This window comes from Diceros bicornis, chromosome 31, assembly GCF_020826845.1.
Source record: "Diceros bicornis minor isolate mBicDic1 chromosome 31, mDicBic1.mat.cur, whole genome shotgun sequence".
NCBI lineage: Eukaryota > Metazoa > Chordata > Mammalia > Perissodactyla > Rhinocerotidae > Diceros > Diceros bicornis.
The window spans coordinates 43,699,745-43,707,518 of record NC_080770.1 but is presented as its reverse complement, the minus strand read 5'-3'; the positions used below and the strand labels follow the sequence as shown (position 1 = coordinate 43,707,518).

Here is a 7,774-nt window from a genome sequence, read left to right as displayed (position 1 = left end):
ATGGTACATCCCAAGTGATGCACTGTGGTTTCCTTAGATTTCAGCCCAGAGCTGGGCACATAGTGGGTGGTCAATGCATGTTTGTGGAATGAATATGTGAATGACTTAAAACCAGAAGTGGAAGAAATTGGGGACGGTGGGCTTGGGAGAGACTAGACTCCAGGGGTGTGTGTGAATACGGGTGGGGGGACCTCTCTGGTGCTCTCAGTGCCCCGGGTAGGGGAGTGGCAAGCAGAGAGCACAGAGGTTTACCTACAACTCCTGGAAGGAGGTGGGATTTCTAACAACAGACTTGAGGTAGTGAGCTCCCCACCCCTGAGAGTGTGCAAATGGGTGGGGCACATTTCTGGAGAGTTCTAGGGGAAATTTCTGTCCAGGGAAGGTTTGGGGCTGGGGAAACCTTAGTCTGGTCTAAATGAGAGCCCTTTGGGTTTGTCAGCAGCCCAAGAGTGGTGGGGGTTTGTGCATCCTCCTCACTTCCAGTTGCATATGGGACTCGGCTTGTCCCACATCCCTTCTGTGTGTGTGTGGCTGGCAGCGCCCTGACCCCGTGGTACGGGGTGGGTCTGCTTTGAGCTCTGGGATGCAGTCGTCATGGTTCTAAATTTGGTGCAGCCCTCAGCCCCTTGAGCTTGGACGCGCTGCCCCCTGGTGAGAAGAAAAAGCAGTTCCTCCTCATCACTTTGTAACCTCTTGGGGGTTCTTGTTTTGGGTTTTTCATATATCTTCTAACATCCTTTTTTTTTTTTTTTTTTTGTGGGAGTCTGAAAACCCCAGGGTGGGGTGTCCTGGGGGTTCATCATGAGTTGACCGTGGGAGACTGTATTTGGGGAGGGAGTTGGGAGGTCAGAACACAGGGGAGGGACCTAGGGCATTAGTGGGGTCATCATGGGATGGTCCTGGGGGCCAAAGCCTTCCTGGGAGGATTCCAGGGCTGAGGACTGGGGTCAGGATGTACACTGAGAGACAGACCATGCAGGGGTATTTTCGGAGGGATGCAGAACAAGGGGCTGGGCTGAGAGCAGTGGCGTCATCCTGGGGGTTTGGGGTTTCAGAACATGGTGTTCTTTGGGGGTACGAATGGGGGATCGGTTGTGGGAGCACCTGGATGGAAAGAGTCTAGGGGAGCAAACTGTGAGGGGAGGGCAGAGTTTGGGGGAGGGGCACTTGGGGCATGGGATTTGGACGAGGGATCCTTTAGTGGGCCATTATAGGGGAGACCCGTGATGGTCAGAACTTGGATTTTTGTGGTGAATGTGGGGTTTCAGCACTTGGGAGAATTTTGGGGGTGCTCGTACTATCAGAGTATAGGAGAACTTTGGTTAAACAGACAAGAGAAAACCAATGAGGGGGTGGATTTGAGGTGCTTAGAACCGGGGATGTCTTGGGAAATGGATCTCGGGACTATGTTTGGGGGGATTAGAAATTGGGGGCAGACTATGAGGGTGCACCTAGGGGTTGCAACACTCATGGAAAGATTCTGGGAGGGGGTTTGGAGTGCCCAGTGCAGTTCCTTGGGGAGGAACAGGGTATGGGGGTGGTTGAGGATCCTTGATGGACATGGCAAGGGGGTGAATTGGGGAGCTTAGAGCCCAGAGGAATCTTGGGGCACTATATATCAAAAGAAATAGATGATGGAGGGGAGATTAGGGGTTAGAATCTGGGGATGTCTTGGGGTTGGGCTTGGGTGGGGCCCCAACCTGAGAGTGCCCTGGGGGACACAGATCATGGAGACGGGTTTGACAGGGTGAGGACATGGTGGTGTGTTGGGCCTTGATCCTGGGGGAGGTGGGTTCAGGGAATCAGAACTGGGGTCTCTCATGGGATGGACCATGGGAGGTGAGTTAGGAGAGGGCAGAACCAAGGATGTCTTTGGAGGCAGATCTCGGTGGGGTGGGCGTGTGGGGTCAGAGCAAGGCGAGTCTGGGTGGGTCCAGGAGTGGACGCGGCCGGGCCCTGAGGGAAGGGAGGACAGCCCGCTGGGTAGCGGAAGCTTTACTGCCCACAACACTCCCCACCCCTGCCCCGCGTCAGTAGCACTTTCGGTACACGATGGGGGGCCCTGCTCCTCGTACTCCTCCCGCAGGACCCAGCATGACTGGAAGGCGCGCAGCGAGGCCAGGACGGAGCCCCCGATCCACACCGAGAAGCTCCTGCTGGGCTGGGCCGTCACCACCGCGCGGGCCTCGCAGGGCAGACCGCGCAGCAGCTCCGCGCGGAAGCGGCCCTCGAACCCCGCGAAGAGCGAGGAGCCCCCGCAGAGCAGCACGTTCTGGGCCACGTCCGCCCGCACCTCCAGGGGCACCTTGAGAAGACTCCGTGTGGCCATGGTGGGGACGCCCACGGGCGACAGCCCTGGGATCGCGGGCGGGCTGAAGAGCAGCTCCGGGCACTGGAACAGCTCCTTGCCCAGCGTGACCGTCCGCCCGTCCGGCAGCTCCAGCCTCTGCCGGTCTTCCTGCTCGGGCCGGGCCTGCTCCTGGAGCAAGTCCGCCGCCACGTAGCAGTAGCGATGCTTAATGTCCTCCACGGTGTCCAGGTCCTGCTGGCCCAGCTGCACGCCGGAGCCGAGCAGCATCTCCGGCAGGAAGGCCGTCAGGTGGGTGCCCGCCAGGTCCAGGCGCTCCGTGGCGTGGGGCAGCTTGTAGCCCTGGAAGACCCGCACCGTGGAGGTGACCCCGTGGCCCGTGTCCACCACCAGCCCGCTGACCCGCCCATGCGCGTAGACGGACAGCATGGACTGGGAAGCCACGTACATGGCGGGGGAACGCAGCGACTCGAAGGCCATCTCCACCAGCTTCTCATGGTTGGTGGCGGGGCTGAAGGGCGGGTCTGAGAAGAGCAGCGGGTGGTCCTGGCTGGCCACGCGGAGGTCGTGCTCCAGCAGGTGGCGCCAGATGAGCTCGGCCGCGCTCCAGTCCACCACGATGCCGCTCCGCACCGGCTGCACCAGCGTCAGCTCGGGGCGCGCGCGCGCGGCCTCGCCGATGAAAGTCTCCAGCGCCTGCTGCCCGGTGGGGGCCGGCCTCTGGGGCTGGCAGCCCACGATGGTGGCCACGGTGTAGTGGGCCTCGCCTGCCCCACCAAGCCCACCTTACAGGTGCCTGTGCCCGTGTCGATGACCACCGCTCAGGTCTTTGGTGGCAACCTGTCGCCCACCGTGCTGGGGGCTGGTGTCCTGCTGCAGGCCTTGTTTCCCAGGGTTGAGCAGGGTGTCAGGCCAGACCTGGGGGTCTCTGGAGAGGACTGGGGCTCCAAGGGGGTGGAGTGATTTGCATCCATGGCTGCAGGTGGCCGGGTGGCCTGCTTGGCAAAGCTGACCCCTTTCCTCTGGGGTGCAGAGGTGTGGGGGGAAAAGGTGAGGCCGGGCCTGTGGCAGGCACAGGCAGAGAGGGAGAGGGGCCGGCCAGTGGTCTGTGACATCACCCTGCCCTCTGCCCCCTTTAGAAGACGTCACAATGAAGGGGTGGGGATAGGACCCCTCCTTGTCCCAGAAAGCTCCCAGGACACTTATCTATTCTGGATTCCCCTGAAAGTGCCAAATTTGGAGAAGGAGGAGGATAGAGAGTTCCTGAGGAGGCATGTCTGACCCAGCTCCCTGATCCAGAACCCAGTAAGACCCAGGAATCTTTCTCTTGGTGCCTTGTCTTGAAGTTATTTACAGCGTCCTATGGGAGAGCTGGCCACATGCCTCCTTAGAATATTAAAATATTAATCCTTAGAATATTCATCAGAAGGTGATCAGCTAGTGTGGCTTTAGAAATATACTAAATAACAGCGCCTTATCCATCACATTCAAACTTGGTTGTCATTTTTACTTTTTAATTCAAAACAGGCTGAAAAACACAGCATGAGAAAATGAAGTCACCCATAATCTCACCACTTAAAACTTATGTAAGGGAAAAAAAATAGGGGCTGGCCCAGAGGTGTAGTGGTTAAGTGCAGGCTCTCTGTTTTGGGGTCCCAGGGTTCACAGGTGCCAATCCTAGGTGTGCACTGATGCACCACTTGTCAAGACATGGTGTGGCCGCGTCCCATATAAAATAGAGAAAGCTGGGCACGGATGTTAGCCCAGGGCCAATCTTCCTCAGCAGAAAGAGGAAGAGTGGCATTGGATGTTAGCTCATGGCTAATCTTCCTCTCAAAAAAAAAAAAAAGTAGGATTCTGCCTCTGACCTTCCGATGCCCCTGCTCAGAGCTGACCTGATTAACGCTTTGGTGCGCAGCCGTTCTGTTTTCAAATGTTTTTGGTTAAAGAATAAGAATAAGCATTTTGGCTGGAAGGATTTCCCCCTCATGTTTTTAAAAAGAGCCATAGTGATGATGTAATCAGATTTTTTTTCTTTATCCTTTGGAGGGTTTATTGAAATCACAACTTTTAACAAAATTTTAAAGAAAAGTCTAGTTGTGGTAAAATAAACATAACAAAATTTACCATCTTACCCATTTTAAGTGTACAGTCCAGTGGTGTTAAGTACATTCACATTGTTGTGCATCCAATCTCCAAAACTTTTCATCTCACAAAACTGAAACTCTAAACCTATTAAAGAACAGCTCCTTCAGCCCCTGGCCCCCACCATCCTACTTTCTGTCTCTGTGAGTCTGACTCCTCTAGGGACCTCCTATAAGTGAGTCACACTTTACTTGTCTTTTTGTGACTGGCTTATTTCACTGAGCATAATGTCCTCAAGGTTGATCCATGTTCCAGCGTGTGTCAGAATGTCCTTCCTTTTTAAGGCTGATTACTATTCCATTATAAGTATATACCACATTGTGTTGCTCCGTCCTTCCATCACTGGAAACTAGAGTTGCCTCCACCTCTGGGCTATTGTGAGTGATGCTGCTGTGATCATGGGTGTACAGATATCTCTTTGGGACCTTGCTTTCAGTTCTCTTGGGTATACACACAGAAGTGGGAATGCTGGATCATATAGTAGTTCTGTTTCTAATTTTGGGGGGACCATCATACTATTTTCATAGCTGCAACACCATTTTACATTCCCACTAGCCCTGTAGAGGATTTCACTGACTCCACATCCTTGTCAACACTTGTTATTTTCTGGTTTTTAAAAAAGTTACAGCTATCCTAATGAGTGTGGGGTTATAATAGAGCTTTGAGCATCAGCACATTAAAAGGACACATTTAGTTCAGATGGATTATTCCATTAAGAATTGAACAGACTCTGTTGAGGGCCCAGCCTTTAGTGCCGATAGTGATACAGCTGTGTGTGGACGGGGAGGTGTCTCCCATTTCTCCACCTTGTTCAGCACATCTGCAGGATGGACCCTTGACCCTATGAAAGAGTATTGTGGTGAATTTACATTACAGCCACTTAAGACAATAATAAACATTTTTTTCCCTTTAAAGAATCCTCATGGCAAGTGAAAGGGGTGTTAGATGACAGCTTGGAATGGGGCATTGTGATGACTTAAAAATGGGTACTATGGCCACTTTTTCTAATGGGGAAATAGAGGCTCAGAGAGGTGAAGTGACTTGCCCAAAGTCACACAGCTGGAACAGTGCAGGAGCAGGGTTTGAACCCAGATCTCTGAGATACTGCAGTGACTGGGTCCAGGAAACTGTGAGGTCTCAGATCCATCCCAAACAGTGGAAGTGGAGGTTGGGACTCGCTGAGGGGATATTGTGTCTGGCACATAACAGATGCTAAATCCTGGGATACCACAGCAAACAGGGCAGAGACCGTCATGATTAGAGGCAACAATGCCGTGATGTTGTTAAGACCACAAATCTGGAGCCAGCTGCTGGGTTTAAACCCCAGCCCCTCCACTTCATGGCTGAGACAAACTACTATTCTCTCTGTGCCTCATCTTCCCCATTAGCAAATTGTGCGTAATAATAGTACTGACGTCAAAGGGCGGGTATGGGGAGGGACGAGTTATTTGTGCAGGGTTAAGGTCCGTGAATGGCACATAGTAAGTGCTATATGAGGGTTTGTTACGTAAATTACAGGTAATGTATTCTGTATGTGGGTGTGTGTGAGCAAATGACAACTGGAAACATTCAAACAACAGCTTTGAAATGGAATTATATAGGATTAAATGGATTTAAATAGGCATTTCCATTGAAAGGGCATTTCGTGGACACATATCAACCAGACTTCAGATACCTGCAGCGAACTCCTACAAAGCCCACGTGGGCCGGCATTTCTATCCGCCTGCCTGAGGGTGCTGGGAGCCGACATGTACAGCTTCCCGCCGGCAGGGGGCGCCCAAGACCACCAGCTTCTCTTCCTTTCCCCTGCTGCCACTTTGTTCTCTTGGTCAGGAGTTCTCAACCTTGGTTGCAAATTAGAATCACCAGGGGAACTTAAACAAATCCCCAGATCCTGGCTGCACCCCAGACCGATTGAATCGGAATCTCTGCAGATGGAGAGCAAGCATCAGTGATTTTTAAAAGCTCCCAGAAGAACTTAATGTGCGGCAATTGGAGATCTACAGATCTGGGTCTTCAAAATTCTTAAATTCTTCATTCCCCCTGATCATCTGAAACGTGGACAGTGAGTCTGGCTTGTGAGGCAGTTCTCTCAGACCAGCGGGTCCTCTTGCTTAAAGGTGTATGAGAATCTGCAGGAGGGCTTGTTAAAACACAGAGTTCTGGTCCTGCCCAAAGATTCTGATTCAGCAGGTCCAGGGTGGGGCCTGAGAATCTGCATTTCTAACAAGCTTCCAGGTGAGGTTGATGCTGTTGTTGCTCCACTTTGAAAAATTTGTAGCCTTGTAGTTTTGTTTCATCTGAGAGATGAAAGGAAAACTCACAATAAAGCTGGAACTACAAGGTTTCATTATTTTATTTCTAAATACATTTTTAATTTCAAAATTTGAAATTACAAAATATTTCAGGCTTACAAAACTTACACACATACACACAGTCAAAGCATCAAAAATACAGAATAAATCAGGATAGCCAAGGTGCAGAAACAACCCAAGTGTCCGTCAATGGATGAATGGGTAAAGATGATGTGATATATATATATATGCAATGGAATATTACTGTACTATGAAAAGGAAGAAACTCTTGCCATTTGCAACAACATGGATGAACATTGAGGGCATTATACTAATGAAATAAGTCAGACAAAGACAAATCATGTGTGACCTCACTTACACGTGGAATCTAAAATAGCTGAACTCAGAAACAGAGAGTAGAATGGTGGTTACCAGGGGCTGGGGGGGTGGGGGAAATGGGGAGATGTTGGTCAAGGGGTACAAACTTCCAGTTAGAAGATGAATGAGTTCTGGGGATCTCAGCACAGCATCCTGATTATAGTCAATACTGTATTGTGTATTTGGAAGTTGCTAAGAGAGTAGATCTTCAATATTCTCATCACAAAAAAGAAATGTGTGATGTGAAGGAGCTGTTAGCTGCATGATGGTGGTAATCACTTTGCCATATATAAGTGTATCAAATCAACTCATTGTACACCTTAACCTTACACATATATTATGTCAATTATATCTCAGTAAAGCTGGAAAAAATGCAGACTAAAAAGCCAAGATTAATACAGCATCCCTGTTTGTTCTCCAGGGGTTAAGGCAAGAATGCTTAAGTGATCAATGGCTGATTCTCTTAATTTATTGCAGTAGTTGTGTTCTATAAAGTCACGATGAACGCTGAACTATTGCTTCTAGGGGAATGTAGGGGAACTATTGTGCCCTTTATGAGCCATGCGTCCTTGGGGCCCCTTGTCTGGGCTACATGCCAGCACTCATGATGATCACAATCTTGGGCTTGGCCGACCCAGCTGTTTCTCAT

At 50.8% G+C, this 7,774-nt stretch overlaps 1 pseudogene; it reads right to left on the bottom strand.

Moving 5' to 3' along the window:
- Positions 1 to 2,030: 2,030 nt before the first annotated feature.
- On the bottom strand, positions 2,031 to 3,282 carry LOC131395848 (actin-like protein 9; annotated as a pseudogene).
- Positions 3,283 to 7,774: the final 4,492 nt, after the last annotated feature.